A 21,996-nucleotide genomic window follows, 5' to 3' on the forward strand; every position below is an offset into this window, starting at 1 on the left:
CAAGGTGGAGTTCCAACTTGTGGGTACATCACATATGAGGCGGTGAGCGGGAAGGCCGAAGTTACGCTGCAGCGCTGACAGGCGAGCAGTAGCAGGGTGAGAACGCTGAAAGCGCGCAGAGACGGCCCGCACTTTATGCAGCAACTCTGACATATCGGGGTAATTTTTCAGGAACCTCTGCACCACCAAATTCAGCACATGCAAAGAATGTGCGTCAAACCGGCTAGGCCCAGAGCTGCTACGAGTTTTCGCCTGTTATCGCACACCACCAGGCCGGGCTTGAGGCTCAGTGGCACCAACCACTCATCGGTCTGTTGTTCCATGCCAGTCCACAGAGCCTGCGCGGTGTGTTTTTTTTTTTTTCCCCAAACAGATGAGTTTCAACACAGCCTGCTATTGTTTCCACCTGGCTGTGCTGAATTTGGTGGTGAAGGTGTTACGCTGACCGGATGAGGAGGCGGTAGAGGAGGAACCGGAGTAGTAGGAGGAGGCAACAGAAGGCAATGAGAAATGTCCTGCAATCCACGGTGGTGCAAGGACATGCGCCAAACTGCTATCTGCCTCAGGCCCAGCCACCACTGCATTTACCCAGTGTGCAGTTAGGGAGATATAATGTCCCTGCCCATGCTTACTGGTCCACATATTGGTGGTTATGTGGACCTTGCCACAGATGGCATTGCGCAGTGCACACCTGATTTCGTCCGCCACTTGGTTGTTCAGGGCAGGGATGGCTCATCTGGAAAAGTAGTGGTGGCTGGGCACGACGTACTGTGGGACAGCCACCGCCATAAGATTTTTAAAAGTCTCCATCTCCACCAGACGGAATGACAGCATTTCAAAGGCCAGGAATTTTGAAATATTGGCATTCAGGGCCAGGGATCACTGGTGGGTAGGGGGGTACTTCCTCTTTCTCTCCAGTGTTTGGGGGATGGAGAGCTGAACGCTTCCATGGGACAGTGTAGAGATGCTTGGTGACGGTGGTGGAAGTGGTGGTGTTGCTGCCACATACTCTGTTTGCAGGTGCACTGTCACTCCAGAGGGGGAGGAAGAGGCCGAGACTGCAGCAGAAGAGGGAGCTGGAGGAGCCTGAGATCTTTCTTGGTCTTTGAGGTGTCTACTCCACTGCAGCTCGTGCTTTGCACTTACAGTAGATGCCTGGTCATGCAGGTTGTGCTCAGGTTTAGAATATTAATGCCTCGCTTCAGGCTCTGATGGCACAGCGTGCAAACCACTTGCATCTTGTCGTCAGCACATTGTCTGAAAAATTGCCATGCCAGGGAACTCCTTGGAGCTGGCTATGGTGTGCTCAGTCCCTGGGTGCGGTGGGCAGTAGCAGGCGTACTGGCTACTCTGCTTTAGCACCCTGCTCCCTCTTTTGCTGTGTGTCTGGCGCTGTGTGATCACCACCTCTTCCTCCGAACTGCACACGTCACTCGCATGACCTTGATTCCATGTGGGGTCTAGGACCTCATCATCCTCCACATCATCTTCCACCCATTCCTCACCCCTGCCCTCCTTGCTGTCTGCACACTGCAGAAATCCGCAGCAATGGGCACCTGTGTTCCGTCATCATCAGAGACGTACGGCGGTGGTCTTCCCATGTCCACATCCTGAAACATAAGTGATTGGCATCAGTGCACTCAATCTCTTCTACTTCTAGGGAAGGGCTAGGTGGATGGGCCACGGAAACCTTGCTAGCAGAGTCATCAAAAAGCAAAGGAGACTTCTGCATGACTTGGGGCTCAGACTGCTTGCCTGATTTGCAAGGGGGTGAGGTGAAAGACAGACGCCCATGGGCTGCAGGTGCCAACTCTGCACTTTCAGCAGTGGACCGGGTGGGAGACAATGTGAAGGAACTGGAGGCACTGTCAGCCACAGGTGAGGTGCTGGCTCGCGTGTTTAGCATGGCAGGGGGTGATCACAGACAAGCGCAGCCGCCTGTCCACAACCAATGTGGACAAGCTCACGTTTATTAAAATGAACCAGGCATGGATCCCACAGGACTTGTCCGTACCTTTTGCAGAATAGACAAGTATACCGGCCGCACCCAGCCATTGTTAGACTCCAGCGCACTTTCTCTTTGCATTCTCTTTTCTAGTTCCCAATGTTTTGGGGTCTTCCCAAATAAAAAAAAATAAAAAAAAAGTAAAAAAAATAAAAATAAAAAAAACTGTGTTGGCTACCTCCTCCTCCTCCACCGCCACTTCCACCTACACCACCACCTCCTCAACCTACTACTCCACTTTAACCTCGGCCTCCTAGTTCAAGATTATTATTTTGTATTCTTTTCTATTCTGTTATTTTAAGTCATTTCCCTATCGACATTTGTTTGCAGGGCAACTGTCCTGCTCTTACCCCCATTTTGCGGCCCTCTACAGCCATTTTAGTGCACCAAAGTTCGGGTCCCCATTGACTTCAATAGGGTTTGGGTTCGAGTTTGTGTCAAGTTCGGGCCCCGAACCCGAACTTTTACCCAAAGTTCGTCCAAACCCGGCGAACCCAAACATCCACGGGTCCGCTCAATCCTAGTTATAATACTTACCTGTGCGGTGTGAACAATCAGTAAGACCTAGCAAACAGCGGAACATTTATCAAGTGTATCAACAGTGAATTATCTATGTATCCAAAGTGGATTCAATATTGATATATAGAGACAACAGCCACAGGATAGCACTGGCATTTACAGCTATATAAAAGGATTGATGTATTGTATCGGCTATGATATAAAATAGACATCCATATCATCATCATAATAATTTAATAAACAAAGCAATTGTCTATATGGAAAACTAAAGAGACATTAATTACCCTGCTAATCAGTGGATCTGTTTAGAGGGATATCAAGTTTATTGTTCCAATATCAACCCGATACATACATATGTCAGAACAATCTGAAGAAACCATCTTCTTGATTATACAAGTGAGCACTGCGATACAACCGTATTGTCCATAAATCGTATATGTATTTTATGTTTTTTAATTTGCTTCACCTTTAATGTGATTTTTTTCAATGTGATTTATTGTATACTGCCGCAAACCACTATAGTCTGCCGCATTATATAAACCACATTGAAACATTTATGTTGAATATGTACCCAGCAACAGAAGTATGATACTATGAGGAGGAGGTAGATACTATATTGATGTGACGTCATCTATTCCCATTTCTATTTTAATTTGGATTTTTATATGGTCTTTTTATAAAATAAATACTTTTTAATTATATACTGTATATATATATATATATATATATATATATATACTGTATTTTTCGCCCTATAAGATGCACTGGCCCATAAGACGCACCTAGGTTTTAGAGGAGGACAATAAGAAAAAAAAATATTTTGAACCAAAAGGTGTGCTTTTGGTGGGTTTTGAACTAATGGTGGTCTGTGGATGACACTATTATGGGGGATCTGTGGATGGCACTGTTATGGGGGGGGATCTGTGGATGACACTGCTATGGGGGGATCTGTGGATGACACATATATAGCATCTTATGCTATATATGTGTTATCCACATATCACCCCCCATAACAGTGTCACTGTGTAAAATAGTGAATGACCCCCAATACAGGGGGTGGGGGCCGGCATCTGGTGTTGTACTGGCAGCAGGGCCCGATGCAGTCACTGTATTCTGGTATATCGGGCCCCGCTCACTGTAGTATTAATTGGTAATGTGTAGGCATGGGAGCTGTTTTAAACTTTATTAATCCTCTGCAGCATAGAGAAATCCATGTAGTACGGTACTCAATTGAAACTCCTGTAGGCAGGCCGGGCGGTGGCAGCGTAACGTCATTCACTACGTCACGCGCCTGCTCCTCCCACTTTATGAATCAAGCAGGCAGGTGAAATAGTGAATGACGTTACGCTGCCGCCGCCCGCTCAGCCTGCCTACAGGAGTTTCAAGTGAGTACCGTACTACATGGTACCACACAGCCAGTATCCGTCCCCATTGACTTACATTGTGTGTCAGGTGTCAGGACGTTTGGCTCAGTTTCGTCAGACGGACATCAAAACGTTGCAAGCAGCGTTTTGGTGTCGGCCTCCAAAGCGGAATGGAAACGGAATGGAGGCTGAACGGAGCCAAACTGATGCATTCTGAGCGGATCCTTATCCATTCAGAATGCATTAGGGCAAAACTGATCCGTTTTGGACCACTTGTGAGAGCCCTGAACGGATCTCACAAACGGAAACCAAAACACCAGTGTGAAAGAAGCCTAAGATGCCTGTTTGTTAAACTCTGCAGAGATGAAGTGCGGCTGAAAGAAGTCACCATGGCGGTCTGGTCTGGGAGGAGAAGAAGAGAAAAGAGAATATCTACATCAGAGAAGAGAAGTCACTGGATGTAAGAGGTACATATGTAGGGCTGTATGACCCTGTATGTTCTGTAGCGCTGTATGTAATGTTTTCCAAGTATGTCTTTAAAGGGGTTGCTTTTTTTTCTGTACGAGCGCCACCTTCTCTGCTCTGTTTACCTGCTCATCACTGCAAATTCTATGGCGAGCAGGTGAACAGAGCAGAGAAAGCAGCTCTCATATGAGCGCTGCCCTCTCTTCAAACAGCTGATCGGCAGGGGTGCTGGGTCCCCCTGCCGATCTGATATTGATGACCTATCAGTAGTAAAAAGTAGTAAAAAGAGGACATCCCCTTTAACAGTAGGACTGGAGGGAAGGGGTTAGGTTGAGAATTTGGCATGGGGGTGGAGTTTCAATTTTTGCCTCGGGTAGCAGAAAAGCTAGGTGCACCAGCGCTGAGTGAAGGGGGAGGGGGCCCAAGCTGAACTCTTGCACCAGGGCCCATGAGCCTTTAGCTACGCCCCTGATTCTCAGATATAGCCGGCTCTCTGATTTGGGGTCATTCATCAGACTATGTCCCTTAATGTTATCAGTGGGTTCACATACAGTAGCTCTCTGTATATCAGACAGATGGAGGCAGCAGTCAGATATCTAACATCTACTTTCCTGCCAAGATGTGCCGTTAGCTCAACAGCCTGCTCTATGTACCAACTTCTGCCTGACTTCTGGAACTAACCCTTTGCTGCCTGACCTGACCCTTGTCTGATCTCTGTCTTGACCCTCCCTGACCTCAGACTGTTTATCGGATTGCATTTACTTTTTCTGCCCTGACCCTTTGCCTGTCTCTGACTACGGTTTTGTCTGATCCCTTGGTGTTCCATAGCAGTGTCTCTTCAGCCGTCACTTCAACAGAGACTTTTCCAGGTGGTAGCAGTCTGGTAGTTCCCCTACAATGGCGTTAACAAGGGGTTAAAGGGTGAAGACTTTGGGAGCCACTTAGGTAACACCCTTAAGAGTAAAATCAGTTCAAGTGCCACTGTGGATCCACATCTGCTCTATTATGGGTGTCCATGTGCTTGAGTTAGAACACATTTCAGTAGATTAAGCCTTTATATGAATATATTTATTTTTCTAAAGCTGTGTACCCCAATCAGGCTCAAAAACCAAATGTGGCTCTCAGGTCCCATTTTACTGTATGTGACTCGAAACCTTTTGGCAGCTACTGTCTGCACCACTGGTATCATGGATATAGTCCCAAGATACTCAGGTTGGGGAAAACACAGTGGTGGTTATTGATGCCTAGCTCCACGATGCCAGATTTCTTTGGGCAGAAAACCTAATATATAACATGCTGCCCCCAAAAAGTAGATATCCTTTGTTTGATTTACCACAGATCAGTATACTTTCAATAAGGGCAAGTGGTATCCCTAACTTTACTATGAGGCCATGTGGAAACATGTGATGTTAGGTAAAGTTCAGATTTAATAACATTTCTCTACATTGTATTATTGTTACACCAGACATGTTTGCCAATGGACCAAGTTTAATGTGAATGTTGTTCAACACCCTGTTGCACATAGAGGTAAATGATAACATTCTGGTTCCCTTCAGCCGCCACTAGAGGGAGCTCAGGAGCTTACTGCTTTATTATTGAATTAAATGCACAAATAGTATGAAGTAAACTTATTAGCTCCCCCTAGTGGTGGCTGCAGGGAGATTGAATTTTATAATGTATGTCTATACAGGGAATTCGTAACTCAGTTTTAAAAGCCTCTGACCATTATGCAAATATATATGCAAATGAATCAGTGTGGAATTTTGGAGACTGTTTAGATTAGTACAAGAACATTTTGTCCTAGAATGGACATTCACTTTAAGGAGTTAAGTAAAAATATATAAAATAGTTTCAAAAGTTAGAGCATATACTCATCGAGAGGTGAAAAAAAAATCAATAAAGAGGATGCTCGTGGAAGTTTTGAAAAATCCCCATGTTTAGAAGTTGAATAGTATTTCTAGGTATTTGTTCTGCCTCATCCTGGGGACTACAAAGTCCTGACAATATTGTGGTGGCAGTATCTAGTACTGTGCTTGCCTAACATTCGCAAATTCTCCTGTTGCTTAGAAGTACAGAGCAACGTGTGGTCAGGTCGATTCAAAGGGCAATGTAGAGAAAAACTACTACAAGAGCTTGAGAGTTTGATATTATTTCTTTGTAATGAACAGTATGGAGGGAACATGAGCAAAAGTCCACCAAAAAGGGCAGCGGAGTGAGGACTTCTAATTCTGTAATTTGAGTACAACCATAAAAAATAGCAAAAAAAAACATTTGTTTAAAGCTTAAATTATAGAATGATGAAATTTCCGGCTGAGACGGTTGTTAGAAGCGACAGTACATAGCAGAATTCATGAATGTTAGGAGGTGTGGCAGAGGTAGGACACCATCACCTGCCTCTTTCTACCATGCACATTCAGGCAATATCCTTCCCCTCTTTACTGGCCTCAAAAGGCCTGCATCATGTTGTACATTGTCTTTCCTCTTCTTTTCTTTCACACTTGTTTTTCCTCTACTTCATCCGTAATGATCACCAACATTCCTGCTTTTACAAAGGAGCTGGGTCTCCTCGTAGGATGGGCTAATCCTAAGCTCTAGTAGTTATATAGGTGCCCCATGACGAATTGTCTCTTCCAAGAACTATAGCAAGATTTCTCAAGGTTTCCCTGCCTAACTTTGGTGACGTCTGGACCTCACTGGTGGTTGATCCCTGTCAAAAGAGGGACAAATAGAGTGTCACCAGTTCTGGCCACAGAATATCCAGTACCAGCCAAAGAACTCCCAGTAACAGCTACCATACTTCCAGACACAGCAACCATGCTGTTAATCACCTTTCCTGGATCCAGTACCTCTTTCTGCTGTTCTCAGTCTGTTCTGGTCAGGTTACCAAAATCCATGCAGGTTATTTAAACCCGGCTCAGCCAGCAGGACCTGATTATTTAGGTTTATTACTGGCCATGAAGCTCTGCTATTCCGATTTTTAGTTCAACTCTGCTGCATCCATCTTCAGTAGAACTTTCCTACTTCAGTATTCAGCTCAGCTCTGCTATGTCAATCTTCAGTTGAATTCTGGTAAATTAGTATCAAGTTCAGCTCTGCTGCATCAGTTTTGAGTTCAGCTCTGCTACTGTATATCCGCTTTCAGTTCAACTCTGCTATATCAGCCTTCAGTTTAAAAGTGTTTTCCAGGATTTTATAACTGATGAGATGACCTATCCTCTGGATAGGTCATCAGTATCTCATCGGTGAGGATCTGACACTCGGGACCCCCGCCGATCAGCTGTTTGAGAATGCACAGGCTCCTGTGAGCGCCGCTGCCTTCTCTCAGCTAACCAAGCACCATTGTATAGTGGCTGTGCTTGGTATCGCAGCAGAGTCCCATTAACTTGAATGGGGCTGAGCCACGCCTAGGCCACATGAAAGATGAAAGTGTTGTCACTGGCCTAGGTAAAGCTGTGACAAGGCTGTGACTCTACTGTGAGCACCACTGACCTTCTCAAACAGCTGATCGGTGGGGGTCCCGGGTGTTATAATCTCTCGAAAAAACCCTTTAGCTCTGTTAACCCGGCTCTCCAGCTTAGTTACTCTGGCCCTCTGCTGTACCAGTACTGCCTATCTGCCAGACCAGATCCATGTAAGATCTGGTCTACTGGACAAGCAGCTTAGTGGATCCACCTCACCAGATGAAAACAATACAAATGCTTATCTATCAGCCCAACACTTGATCGTCTCCATGATCCTTCTTGTTTTTTCAAAAGAAGGAAATGACCTCAACTGGTAACTTCCTGTTCCTGTGTAGAGCAAAATGTCCTCCTGGATGAGGTGAGCTAGTATAAATCACTTTTTCTGGGACAGTGAGTCTACTCTTCTGATTTATGGGGTGCTTGGAATGTTTACCAAGAACTAGGGGCATCTCACCCATGAGATCTACCTATCCGTTTGGGAAGATCTACCCTTGTCATCTAATAGGAGGGATCTTTAAGATGATGAGGAGTGGTCCTCTAATCAATACATGTTTACACTAGGGGCAGAGGCGTCCCTACCATATTTGCAAACCACGCAACTTCTGTGGGGCCTGAGGGAGAAGAAGGCCCACTGCTAAATTGCTTCTCCTGTTCCAAACATAGACAACATTTTCCAGCAGCCACCACTAGGGGTGAGTTCGGGGCAAACAGATGTACAGCTTCCATTGAATTCTATGGTAAGTGTAAGAATTCCTATGCACTGAACTCCCCCTAGAGGTGGCTGCAGGCAGACAGTTTTATAATATACCATGTGAAGGGAAGCAGGAGGTTTATCAGTCTATTTAGGCCAGTTCTCTGAAGTAAATACATAAATATGATGTTTTAGAATGAGCCCATATTTATATCGAACCTATTCCACTTTTTTCTATTTTTAGATAAAATTGTCTTACACTTAATTTTAAAAAATTACATTCGTCAGAAATCTGGAGAGTCACAATTTGTGCTCCGTGTTGCCAAAGAGTGTGTGAAACACGTACTGGGTAACTGGTATGGGGGAGAAGCCCATGCTAAATTTTGCTATGGGATCCTATGTGATCTGTGACTCTATGAGATGAAGACAATTTACTGTAACATTCCACAGATTCAAAAATGCCACAAATATGTAACAATTTTTGCGAAATTGCAGCACATGTGTGAATGGGGTCTTATATTAGAAAACCCACTCTGCAGCAGATATTCTTAAAGGTGTCATCTGAAGTTTAATTAACCATTACTACAGAGATAAATGTGCCCCTCCTGATAATTGACATTCATTTTAGGTAGTTTTAAGAAATAATCTTTCATTAGATGTATACTTAAAGAAGATGCCTCTGAGGTTTCAGAAGCTTGATTTACTTTAATTTCATCTTTGAAGAATTCTCCTTATAGTCCATTAAAAGTTGAATAATGGGAATTTTAAAAAAAAAGTTACGAATTGATAAAGTTCAATCCATTAGACCCAGGATAAAAGGACATTTAGTGCTCAGTTTATTAATATTTAGTATCAGTGTCTCAATATTGTGTTAATTAGAGAAAATAAAGCAGATATGCAGATGGAGCAGAATTATTTGCCAAAGCCAAACGGTTGGGGTTGCTCACATCTTCTCTATAGACTTTATGCTTACATCACAAATGTACAATGTGACTAGAAGTGACCGACACCTTTTGCCTTAAGACAGGGTCAGGTTCCAGCATAGCTTCATTGTCTGCTGGAGTCAGTGGTGGTCTGAAAACCATTTTCTGTGAAGAGCATAGATAAAGGAGGTGCAGAGATATCAGTCACATCTATGGTGCCCCATCCATCTAAGAAACATAGGAAAATAAAAACTTTGGAACTGGGCTTGATGAGCCAACATTTGTAATATCTGTCTGTAACAGAAAGCAGGTTGTTCATGAAAGGGCTGGAGAGCAGTATAATAAGAGTGTCTGGAGGCAACAGTGAAGCATGGTGGAGGTTCCTCCAAGTTTGGGGCTGCATTTCAAAAGCAGTTGGAGATTTGGTCAGGATTAATGGTGCTCTTGATGCTGAGAAATAATGGAAGTCTCTGATTGGCTCCAAATTTATTCTGCAGCAGGACAACCACCCCAATCATATAGCCAATGTCATTAAGAACTATCTTCAGTGTGAAGAAGAACAAGAAGTCCTGGGGGGGGGGGGATGATATGGCCCCCACAGAGCCCTGATCTCAACATCATCAAGTCTGTCTGGAATTTCATGAAGAGACAGAAGGATATGAGCAAGCCTACATCCACAGAAGATCTGTGCTTAGTTCTCCAAGATGTTTGGAAGAACCTTCCTGCTGAGTGCCTTCAAAAACTGTGAGCAAGTGTACCTAGAAGAACTGATGCTGCTTTGAAGGCAAATGGTGGTCACATCGAATATTAATTGGATTACGATTTCTCCTTTCTTCATTCACTTTGCATATTGTTAGTGGATTTAAAATATTCTGGTAATGCTTCTATTTTTGAAAGCATTCTTACTTGGCATACTTTTTCCTCAGCTGCCAAAAACGTATTAACAGTATGGCATTTTTCAGTTTTTTTTTTACAGTAATGCGAGAGAAAAAATAGGAACAAAGAAAAGGAGGAGAGGAAGTGCTGTGATATTTAGAATTTTTTGTGCATTTTCTGTGTTTGCAGTTTTTTTTAAGATGGTGTGATCACTCTGTTAACTCCATCCTAGTCTACACAGCAAAGCTGAAAAATAAGTCACAGATTAAGGGAAATCTCAGCTTACTTTGTCAACTCTTGTGGCCAATGTGAAAACTGAATTTCAAAATATTTTTATATAGTCGCATAAAAACAAACACAAAAAAAAAACAACATAATAAAAATCTAATTTGTATAAAATGCCATTTTCTGATGATACATTTACCATCGGAACTAACTTCAAGTGTTAACTAAATTCCGCAGCTTCCAGCCTCATCTTCAATCATGGGAAAGTCTTGGCTCATTTCTGCATTTTACATTTTGAAGTGTTTAAAAATTGCCATATTGAAAGTTTTATATGAATATTTCTTCTTTATAACACTCTGGAGCTGAACAATCCAATCTTCCAGTAATGTCATCACTTTGAAACGATGGATATAAAATCAGCAAATGGAATATAAAACAAAGTTTAGAAGATTGATAATAAGAGAATTGAAATAAAAATTACATGCAAAATTATTCACTAACCTCAATCCTGGGGAATTTTATACACGCTACATGGGCTGCTGTACGGAGCAGATACCTGTGCACACTCATAATTGGGCTGCTTGTGCAGGGCAATTATTGTTTTATGTAAATTTTCTACATTTATGAAAAGGAATGATAAAAATGCAAGAAAGTTTGATAGAGGTGCCATGGGTGCCCGATGCTGGAGGGGGCCCCAACATGTCAGTCTGTTTTATCCATGGTAATTAGATATAAGGCTAGGAAATTCTTACTAGTGTTCACGAATATCGGCACTTCGAGAATTCGCGAATATTTAGAATATAGTGCTATATATTGACGAAAATTATTATTTTTTTGTTTTTTAACAGTACATTTCAAGTGATCACTCCCTTCTTCCAGCTTGTGGGTCAATGAGAAGGCTTTGTCACAGCTTAGCAACATCCCTAGCAACCAATAGAAAAGTTGCCTACCCCATGCCGATATTTAGCGTGCATTACGCGAATAATACATTGCCGATTTTCGCAATTAAGAATATAATCTCGAATTCGCGAATTCACGAATATATGACGAATATTCGCGAATTTGAATATTGCCCCTACCGCTCATCACTAATTTTTACCCTGGGTGAAGGAAAGCCTAGATATGACAGATAGATATTAGTGTTGAGCGAGTACCAAAGTGCTAGTGTGCTCACTTTGCGATGCCGGGTGTTCTACTGAGCACCCGAGCACAATAGAAGTCAATGGGAGAACCCCAGGCACCCCCTGCTCTGAGGAGGGGAGGGTGTCGGGACTCTAGTTTGGCTTAGGAGTCCCTGCTCTGACTACATACTGTATATAGTTATATCCATATATGGAGTCAGTGTTTGGGGACACCTGACCCCAGTGTATTTAAAACTAATTTCTGAAAAGTTTCTGCCAGGATTTTAACTCCAACATTGTACATTAGAGGCAAGGACCTTATCCACAGAATGCTAAATTGTGTCAGAAAAACCACATAGTAGTTTCTGATTTAGTCAGTATTCCTATTCAGCAGAAGACTTATTTTATATTTTTGTGCAGGTTAACATGTAGCTGTATAGTGTAGTGGTTAACATCCTTGCCTGTAATGTACAGGCTTAGGAGTTTGAATCCTGGCAGAAACATTTCAGAAATAGAGATTAAATTTATATATTTTATATTTTTAGTAATTGTAAAAAATGTATGGCACAAAATAACTGTGTAATTACAAAAAAAATAAAAAAATATATAAATATATATATATATTTAGATAAAATCTGATATATATGAATGCATAATATGTGGGAAACTACTACTGATGTTTTTATCCATAATATATTTACATATAGTATATATTCTAAATATATAATAATATATGTAAATATATTATGACTAAAAACTTACATATATACAGTATAAGTGTTTCTGCCGGGATTTGAACTCCCAACTAGTGTTGAGCGAGCAGCAAAGTGCTTGTGTGCTCTGGCAGAACACATCGGTATGCTTGTGTGTTCTACCGAGCACCCGAGCACAATGGAAGTCAATGGGAGAACCCCAGGCACCCCAGGCACCCCAGGCACCCCGTGCTCGGAAGAGAAGAGGATGTCTAGTTCATAAAAAAAGGTTAGAAATTGATGGAAACCCCATCAAAATTGTTTGGAAACAGCATTAAGAGGATAGCTAGATGCATCTTAGACTCCTATTATGTTCGACATACAATAGATAGTTATTACCCAGCTTTCCCAGTGTCAGATATCTTCACTGAGTTATTACATATCACTGAGTTATTACCCAGCTTTCCCAGTGTCAGATATCTTCACTGAGTAATTACCCAGCTTTCCCAGTGTCAGATATCACCATTGAGTTATTACCCAGCTTTCTCAGTGTCATATATCTTCAATGAGTTATTACCCAGCTTTCCCAGTGTAATATATCTTCACTGAGTTATTACCCAACTTTCCCAGTGTCAGATTTTATCACTGAGTTATTACCCAGCTTTTCCAGTGTCAGATATTATCACTGACTTACTACCCAGCTTTCCCAGTGTCATATATCTTCAGTGAGTTATTACCCAGCTTTCCCAGTGTCAGATATCATCCTAGTGTAGATCGCGAATATTCTAATCGCAAATTTTTATCGCGAAGTTTCCATGCAAAAGGCTACACTAATAAGCTTGTCATAAGACTAAGTCTAATATTCTTGTCAGAAAACTATGAAACGCCCTCTATTGGTTTTCATAGTCTTATGACAGCTGAAAAACAAGGCAGATTCTGCTCATTTGCATGTCTTTCCCATATGCCCATGTTTATGCAAATGAGTTTTAAATGACAAAACTGTATAGAAAGGTTATTGAATATTATGTTAGGGCAATCAGAAAAGTTTTTGTCACCCTAATGATATTGATCTAGGTGTGCAGGTCCACCCAAGCCATCCATCAGATGCTAAATAACTTTGAGATTTACTGGTTCTCAGTCAGATGAGAGCTGGTTTGGAATATCTTATAGTGCACAAGGCTGCCATTGTAAGGTGTGCTGATTGTCATCTGTCTCATGGATAGATTGGGCACATACCTGGCTTTTGACATAGAGCCTTTGTGTGGTTGTCTATTGTATGTCGTACATACAATAATAGGAGTCTAAGACGCATCCAGCTATCCTCTTAATGCTGTTTTCAAACCATTTTGATGGGGTTTGTATCACTTTCTAACCTTTTTTTGTGAACCAGACACCCTCTTTTTTTTAGAGCAGGGGGTGCCTGTTTGATGCTCGGGTCTCCCATTTACTTTTATTGTACTCGAGCACCTGAAGTATTCGGCCGAGCACTCGGATCTGCCGAGCATAGCGATCCGAGCAGTTTGGCCGAGCATGCTCACTCAACACTACTCCCAACCTTGTACATTAGAGGCAAGGATGTTAACCACTACACTATAGAACTACATGTTAACCTGCACAGAAATATAAAATAAGCCTTCTGCTGAATAGGAATACTCACTAAATCAGAAACTTCTATGAGTTTTTTCTGCCACAGATTAGCATTCAGCTTTAAAGCTGAGTGGATAAGGTCCTTGCCTCTAATGTACAAGGTTGGGAGTTCAAATCCCAGCAGAAACTTTTCAGTAATTGATGCTAAATTACATTTAAATACCCTGTTTGGCCGAACTCCGCAATGTGCCGAGCATAGTGATGCTCAACACTAATAGATATGAGATGATAGATAGATAGACAGATATTAGATAGATAGATACGCAATTGATAGATAGTAGTGTTGAGCGAATCGAAGTTATACAAATTTTAGGAAAAAGTCGATTCCTCAGGAACCCAAATTTCCGATTCCGTAACGAATCAATTTTTCCTGAAATGGCTGTAAAAAATTGAACATACTCACCTCATCCATTTGCTCGCGACTATCTTGATTTAAGCAAACGTGCCAAATCTTGCGCAGGCTGACATGTGACATCGTCACGTACTCCCAACGTGATCATGTCAGTGCGCACAAGATTTTGCAGATTTTTTTTAAATCAAGATAGTTGCAAGCAAATGGATGAGATGAGTATAGTTTTTTTTTTTAACCCCTGATCAACCCCTGAAAGGCCTCAATGTGACTGTCAGATGCCGCGATTAGTGTTGAACGCAGCATCTGAGGGGTTCAATGACTGGAGGGGGGGGGCAGTGCGATCACTGTTCCCCGTCATTGAGCCTTCTACATAGAAAGGAATGCGATTTGTGCCAAAGTAATTCGTAATAAATCAAATTTCTTTGTGAACTTTGGTTGATGTAGCCGAATGGAATTTTTGATAACTTTGCTCATCTCAAATAGATAGATATAAGTTAGATAGATATGAGATAGATAAATAAGATAAATAGATAGATAGATAGATAGATAGATAGATAGATAGATAGATAGGTAGGTAGATAGATAGATAGATAGATAGATAGATAGATAGATAGATAGATAGATAGATAGATAGATAGATAGATAGATAGATACGGACTGGAATTGCTGGGATCTGTAGTCCCAAGACATCTGGAAAGCGACACTGCCCGGATTAGCGTAGTAAAACAGAATTCTCTCTAATATCCGCCAGTTAATAGCGCTCTCCTGCTGCTCTTTCATACCCGTTGCCTTTGGGAACTGACTTTATTACAACACCTCATTTTCAGCTATAATGTACACATTTGTCAGGGGTGTTAACAGCCACTAGGGGGCGTTCATCATCAGCCTCACATCTGTAATAAACAAGTCTGTCATCCGGTGCACACTTATATAGCCGTCAGGCCCCGCTCTAGGTGTGGAATGTAGCAGCTGCGAGGGGACTTTACGTTACAGAGCCCTGATCAGAGCTGGTCCCGGAATGAAATAAGCCCCCTCTTAGTTCCCAGAACCCCCCCCAACCCCCATACCGATCATATTATCCTATTCCCTGCCCTACTACCGACCAGTCTATTGTTCCTGAAAAATCTCCCTATAATTTCTATCATCACTCGTCACCGGCTCAGATTTAATTTCCTCGCCCTCTCCTCTTACGGTAGTTAAAGCTGTTGTATTTCCTCCATCCCTTGGCTTTAGATCGGTTGTGCCTCTGAATCGTAATGAAATCTCAGTGAAAGGTCTCCCATGGCACACATCTGTATTCGGCCATAAAGGCTGCGCGTTTCATGATGGCTCCTACCTCTATCAATATTAAAGTGGGTTGGAGTTATCCATTACATGGCACCGGGGGCTGCCAGACGTAACAGGGTGATACAAAGAGAAACAAGAACACCCAAAACGCGTTTCGATGTGTTCCATGTGAGTTGCTGTTTCTATGGATTCTTCTTCCTCTCCTAGGTCAACAAGCCATGGAAAGTGCTTAAGTAGCAATTGCTTATTAAAGTGTTAATATCTGATATGCTCAGACTCCTCTGACTAGTAAGGAGTGAGATTTCAATCCATCGAGCAAATGATAGATATGCAATGCTTGAAACGCGTCGTGATAATATAATCTGTTAGTGTAGATCTACATATCATACTATCAATGGGATATGCCATAACTGTCTAATAGGTGCGGGTCCCACCTCTGGGACCTACTCCTATCTCCAGAACAGAGCATACACTGCGCATGCGCTGCATCTTGTCCTTTCACTGCTATGGGCACTGAATGGACAGAATTCCCACAAAAGTGAATGGAGAGAGATACGCATAGGCCTCCACCCCTCCATACACTGCAACTGCAAACGGGACCCGCATTTTTCAGACATATATGGCGTATCCTGTCCATATGCCAATAAAGGTCCAGATGAGAATACCTATTTAAATGTAATTTTAACTAGGTATCATTTATTACGAGTGGAGTCACCCTTTAACCCCTTCCCGACATCCGCCGTACATGTACGGCGGATGTCGGGTCTTTAAAGATGGTACTTGCTCAGGAACTGAGTGGGCACCACAGCCTCCAGCTTCTTGCTGTTTTACACAGAAGATACCCAGAAGCAGTGTTCATGATCGGCGATAACCCTGATCACGGACTTTTAACCAGGGGCGGATTGGCCATAGACCTTACAGGGAAATTTCCCGATGGGCCGATGCCCAGGGGGCTGCCTGGGCCCTCCTTGCGGCCGGCCAGTGGAAGTTTTTGGGGATGTATTTTGTGCTGCTGGCAGTATTTTGTGATGGATGGATACTGTAGTATTTGGCTCTGTTGGGGTAGTATATTGTGCCACAATATGGTATTGCTGGCCCTGCCTTCCATCAATTTGGACCCGACTACAAAACGGGGGCATTTTTAGCATATTTTCCAGGGCCACTTTAACTTCCCAGTCCGCCCCTGCTTTTTTTCAAATAACCAAGCAATCTAAGCCCTCTAAGATGTCAAACATCTCCTGTGGCAAAATTGAGGGAGCAGTTCAATTCCTATGGCAGCCTCAAGCCCTATGAATGCTCCGATGCCTGCCACAGCAATGAAATCACTGCAGTCTATGGGAGAGGTGATCAGGTCATCACATGTTAAAGTCCCCTAAATTCCCCTGTGGTGGCGCTGCAAGAGGACTAATACCTGCTACAAGGTTCTCTCGCTAATCTCAACTGATTTGTTACTCCTCTATCTCTTCTATATCTCCTGCCTTTGCCAGACTTTGGTCCAGCACTTCTGCACCACAGATTCCACAGAACTAATGCAGGGCCCACAGATGATATCATGGGTGGAGATTTAAAACTATTTGCTGGTCAGCAGACTTTGCCTGATAATAGGTTCAGGGCTAGTTTCTCTCTTTCTTTCGCTCTGTTGAGCCCAGCTCTTTCTTATTGCCTCATTGTTCCTAACTCTTGGATTTATCTCTGACCTGCTTACTGGTTTGCTCCTTGGATTGCTGACATCTGAAGTTTCACAGTTCTGAACGCACCTTGTTCATGCAAGACTTTGCTACTCTCTTTGCTCCTTGGATTGCTGATACCCGTGGCTCCACATCTCTCACCCGAGGTTGCTATAGACTTGGTTACTCTTTTTGCTCCTTGGATTGCTGACACCTGTGGCTCCACATCTCTCACCTGAGGTTGCTATAGACTTTGTTACTCTTTTTGCTCCTTGGATTGCTGACACCTGTGGCTCCACATCTCTCACCTGAGGTTGCTATAGACTTTGTTACTCTCTTTGCTCCTTGGATTGCTGACACCTGTGGCTCCACATCTCTCACCTGAGGTTGCTATAGACTTTGTTACTCTTTTTGCTCCTTGGATTGCTGACACCCGTGGCTCCACATCTGACCCCAGGTTGCTATAGACTTTGTTACTCTTTTTGCTCCTTGGATTGCTGACACCTGTGGCTCCACATCTCTGACACCAGGTTGCTATAGACTTTGTTACTCTTTTTGCTCCTTGGATTGCTGACACCTGTGGCTCCACATCTCTCACCTGAGGTTGCTATAGACTTTGTTACTCTTTTTGCTCCCTGGATTGCTGACACCCGTGGCTCCACATCTCTGACACCAGGTTGCTATAGACTTTGTTACTCTTTTTGCTCCTTGGATTGCTGACACCCGTGGCTCCTCATCTCTGACACCAGGTTGCTATAGACTTTGCTAGTCTCTTTGCTCCTTGGATTGCTGACACCCGTGGCTCCTCATCTCTGACACCAGGTTGCTATAGACTTTGCTAGTCTCTTTGCTCCTTGGATTGCTGACACCAATGGGTTTTGAGCTCTGTGATTGGTGCTTATGAGTATTTAGTGTGTGTCCTGCAGTGATGACGACACCCCCAGACGAAGGTTCGCCGAAACGCGTGTCGGGGTTGGCGCCATCCCGGAGGAGGCACATCATGGGTAATTGATTCTGTCCTTTACATATTTTGACTATATTTTGCACTTGCACTTTATTCAGGATTTCACCTTGTTGGATTAGTATGTATTATTATCATTGTGTCCTCTTCCGGTTCATGCCGCCATTTCCCTGCACTTGCTTTTAATATATGTGTTTTACCTACATGAATTATGTAAATAAAGGTTATTACTGATTTCTTGCGGTCTGGCATCTTTTTCATAGGTATTTACATTGTTTCTTTGCCATAGGCATGCGCTAATTGAGCAATAGAGATGGTCTTGCGGTTCACCTGGTGGTCGTTTCGCGGCGAACTTTGCTTGTTCGCGATTATCCGAACTTTGACCCATGACACATCCATCAGGTGGGACAGGACAGCCAATTGAGATATTTGAGCACATGGACACACCCCCTACCCTATAAATAAACCCGATCTGGCCGCCATTTTACATTCAGTCTTTAGCCAGTGTAGGGAGAGGTTGCTGTGTGGAGCAGGGACAGGCTGTTAGGGACACCAAACACTAGCTAATAGAGTGACAAAAGTCCTTTTAAGGACTGGTATAGGTGTGCTATCGATAGGTGTGACATACTGAGGGGTGTGATATACTTATAATATACTTTCTAACATAGAAAGTATATTATAGTGCAGGGATGCTCAACCTGCGGCCCTCCAGCTGTTGCAAAACTACAACTCCCAGCATGTCTGAACAGCTTACAGCTATCAGCCTACAGCAGGGCATGGTGGGAGTTGTAGTTTTACAACAGCTGGAGGGCCGCAGGTTGAGCATCCCTGTTATAGTGCATTTGTATTGTGCAGCAGTTGTGTGCGATTCTGCTGCGATACCGCAGCTAGATAGAGGGAAAAACGCTATTGGAATAACTAATTGCAACTGGTGTGATATACCTGTTGCCCCCCCAAAAAAAACTGATTGACGGGTGCAATATACCTGCTTCCACAAAATACTGGTTAGGGGATTGATATAACTGCTTCCACAAAATACTGATTAAAGGGTTTTTATATACCTGCTTCCACAAAATACTGATTGAGGGGTTTGATATACCTGCTTCCACAAAATACTGATTGAGGGGTGCAATATACCTGCTTCCACAAAATACTGGTTAGGGGATTGATATACCTGCTTCCACAAAATACTGATTGAGAGATTTTTATATACCTGCTTTCACAAAATACTGATTGAGGGGTGCAATATACCTGCTTCCACTAAATATTGATTAAGGGGTTCTATAAACCTGTTTTCACCAAAATACTGATTGAGGCCTGCGATATACCTGCTTCCAACAAATATTGATTAAGGGGTTCTATATACCTGCTTCCACAAAATACTGATTGAGGGGTTCGATATACCTGCTTCCACCAAATATTGATTGATGCCTGCGATACACCTGCTTCCACAAAATACTGATTAAGGGGATTAATATTCCTGCTTCCACAAAATATTGATTGATGCCTGCGATACACCTGCTTCCACAAAATACTGATTAAGGGGATTAATATTCCTGCTTCCACCAAATACTGATTGAGGCCTGCGATATACCTGCTTCCACAAATACTGCTCTTTTCTAGGGACTTTGGCACAGGGTCATTTTGAAAATAACAGGCAGAGGAAGAGGCAGGCCGTTCCGTAGGGGTGGTAGGGGTCAGGCAGGTGCACCAGGCCGGAGCCTAAGTGGGAATTTGGATAAGGTGCGTGCGATTACATCAAAGGACGCACCAGAGTTGGTTGAGTGGCTTACTCAGCCTTCCGCTTCTGCACCCTCCTCATCCTCTCTATCTGCACCCTCCTCACCCTCTGCTGTGTACACCCCCAAAGACACCACAACCACCATCATAGCCCCTTCACTCGAATCAGAGGAATTATGATGCAGCCATTCTAGGCATCCAATGAGGAAGAGGAGGTAGCAACGGCCGCCACCCAGCGGTCTGACGACAGTACCCAGATCAGCCCAAGGAGGGTGGTCCCCGCTGTTGCTGCCTACTCCGAGATCTCTAATGTCAGTGGTGGTGAAGGTGACGATGATGACGTGTCGCTGGACGTCACATGGGTGCCCACAAGAGAGGAAGAGGAGGGGAGTTTAGAGGGAGAGACGGAGCAGCAGAGTGGGAGGAGAAGGAGTATAAGCAGGCAGAACTAACAGTGCACAGGAGGCAAAAAGCAGACTGCAAATGTATCTGGAGCGAGCCATCCACCATGCACGGTCACATTTTGCACTCCCAGGACGCCGGCACATGGCTCCGCAGTGTGGGCTTTTTTTTAACATGTCAGCTGCTGACAATAGTGTTGCCATCTGCAGCCTGTGCTGTCAGCGCATAATTCGCGGTAAGCCCAACACTCGCCTAGGGACGACCGTCTTATGAAGACACCTGGCCTCCCATCACCGAGCCCAGTGGGAGCAACGCCGTCAGAACCCACAAAGCCACACTCCTGGCGCTCCACGTCCTGCCTCTTCTCCTCTCTCCTCCCATTTGTCCTCCACTCCACCTTCCACAGTGCCGTTGTCGCGTTCATTTGGCAGAAGGCAGGGGGGAACTTGACCAATAAGCGCACTCGCCTAGCTCACATTGGTACAAATGAATGAGGCATGGATCTCGGAGGAATTAAACACCTGTGACGACCACGTGTAATTGAATTTCCTCATGCCAGCCCACACATATCCGCCACCACAAAGAACAAAGAATGGTCCTTGTCCTATGTATATACAGCGGCATAAAAGGCCTTTTCTGTCAGGTGAATGCCTAATTTTTAGGGCCTGTACTGGTGTACAGTAACATTTTTATCCAGTGATCGCCTAATGTACCTCCAGCCACATCATCACAAGTTCTTTTCTGTCAGGTGAATGCCTAATTTTTGGAGCCCGTACTCCCGTGGCCTAAAATAAAAAATTTCTAAGTTCCAGAAGGGCACATTTTTGAGAGTTTCCCTTTAAGACGCATAAAAATGGCCCCTGATTAAAATACATATTTTTATGGGAATTTTTGCCATTGATCCCCCTCTAGTATGTCACTGTCCATGTTGTGGGACTATTTGTGCACTTCTAGGAAGTATTTGGTGGCTGCAAATATGTCCTGAGGGTTTTTCAGGTTCGCCTGCCATTAAAGTGAATGGGGCCCGCAGTAAGCATTTGATCGCGAACACGCATTCGTGTTCGCGAAACGTCCCAGCCGATGTTCGTCCATCACTATTGAGCAATATATGGTAGTTGCCTAGTGTGATATTTCTCTCAACTTTTGTTACAAAGGGCTGAGCTTCTTATTTTTTGGTTTGTACTCTAATGCCACCAGATGTAAGGCAGCTGTCCTATAAGTCAATGTTCAGCTCTTTAACTAAGCCTTGAGACATGACTTGGATATTAAATAAGCCAGCACCTCATCTGCAGACAGCTGTTTCAGGGTGATTGCCCCTCATCAGTGCAGAGCAGAGAGTACTGGCTTATAGACCAGGGATCAGCAACACTTGGCACTCCAGCTGTGGTGAAACTACAACTCCCAGCATGCACAGTTGCTTAGCTGTTTTCAGATTTCCCATAGAAGTGAATAGAGCATGATGGGAGTTGTAATTTCACTACATCTGGAGTGCCAAAGGTTGCTGACCCCTGCCATAGACTTTGCTACTCTCTTTGCTTCTTGGATTGCAGACACCTGTGGTTCCACAGCTCTGACCCCAAGATGCTCTAGACTTTGCT

The 21,996-nt window shown here is 43.6% G+C and overlaps 1 protein-coding gene across 1 annotated transcript in view; it reads right to left on the reverse strand.

Moving 5' to 3' along the window:
- Positions 1-21,996, reverse strand: part of LOC120994033 (cyclic nucleotide-binding domain-containing protein 2-like) — a 244,720-nt gene that overhangs the window by 210,913 nt on the left and 11,811 nt on the right. The gene's annotated exons all lie outside the window — the stretch shown is intronic.

Source organism: Bufo bufo, chromosome 3, assembly GCF_905171765.1.
Source record: "Bufo bufo chromosome 3, aBufBuf1.1, whole genome shotgun sequence".
NCBI lineage: Eukaryota > Metazoa > Chordata > Amphibia > Anura > Bufonidae > Bufo > Bufo bufo.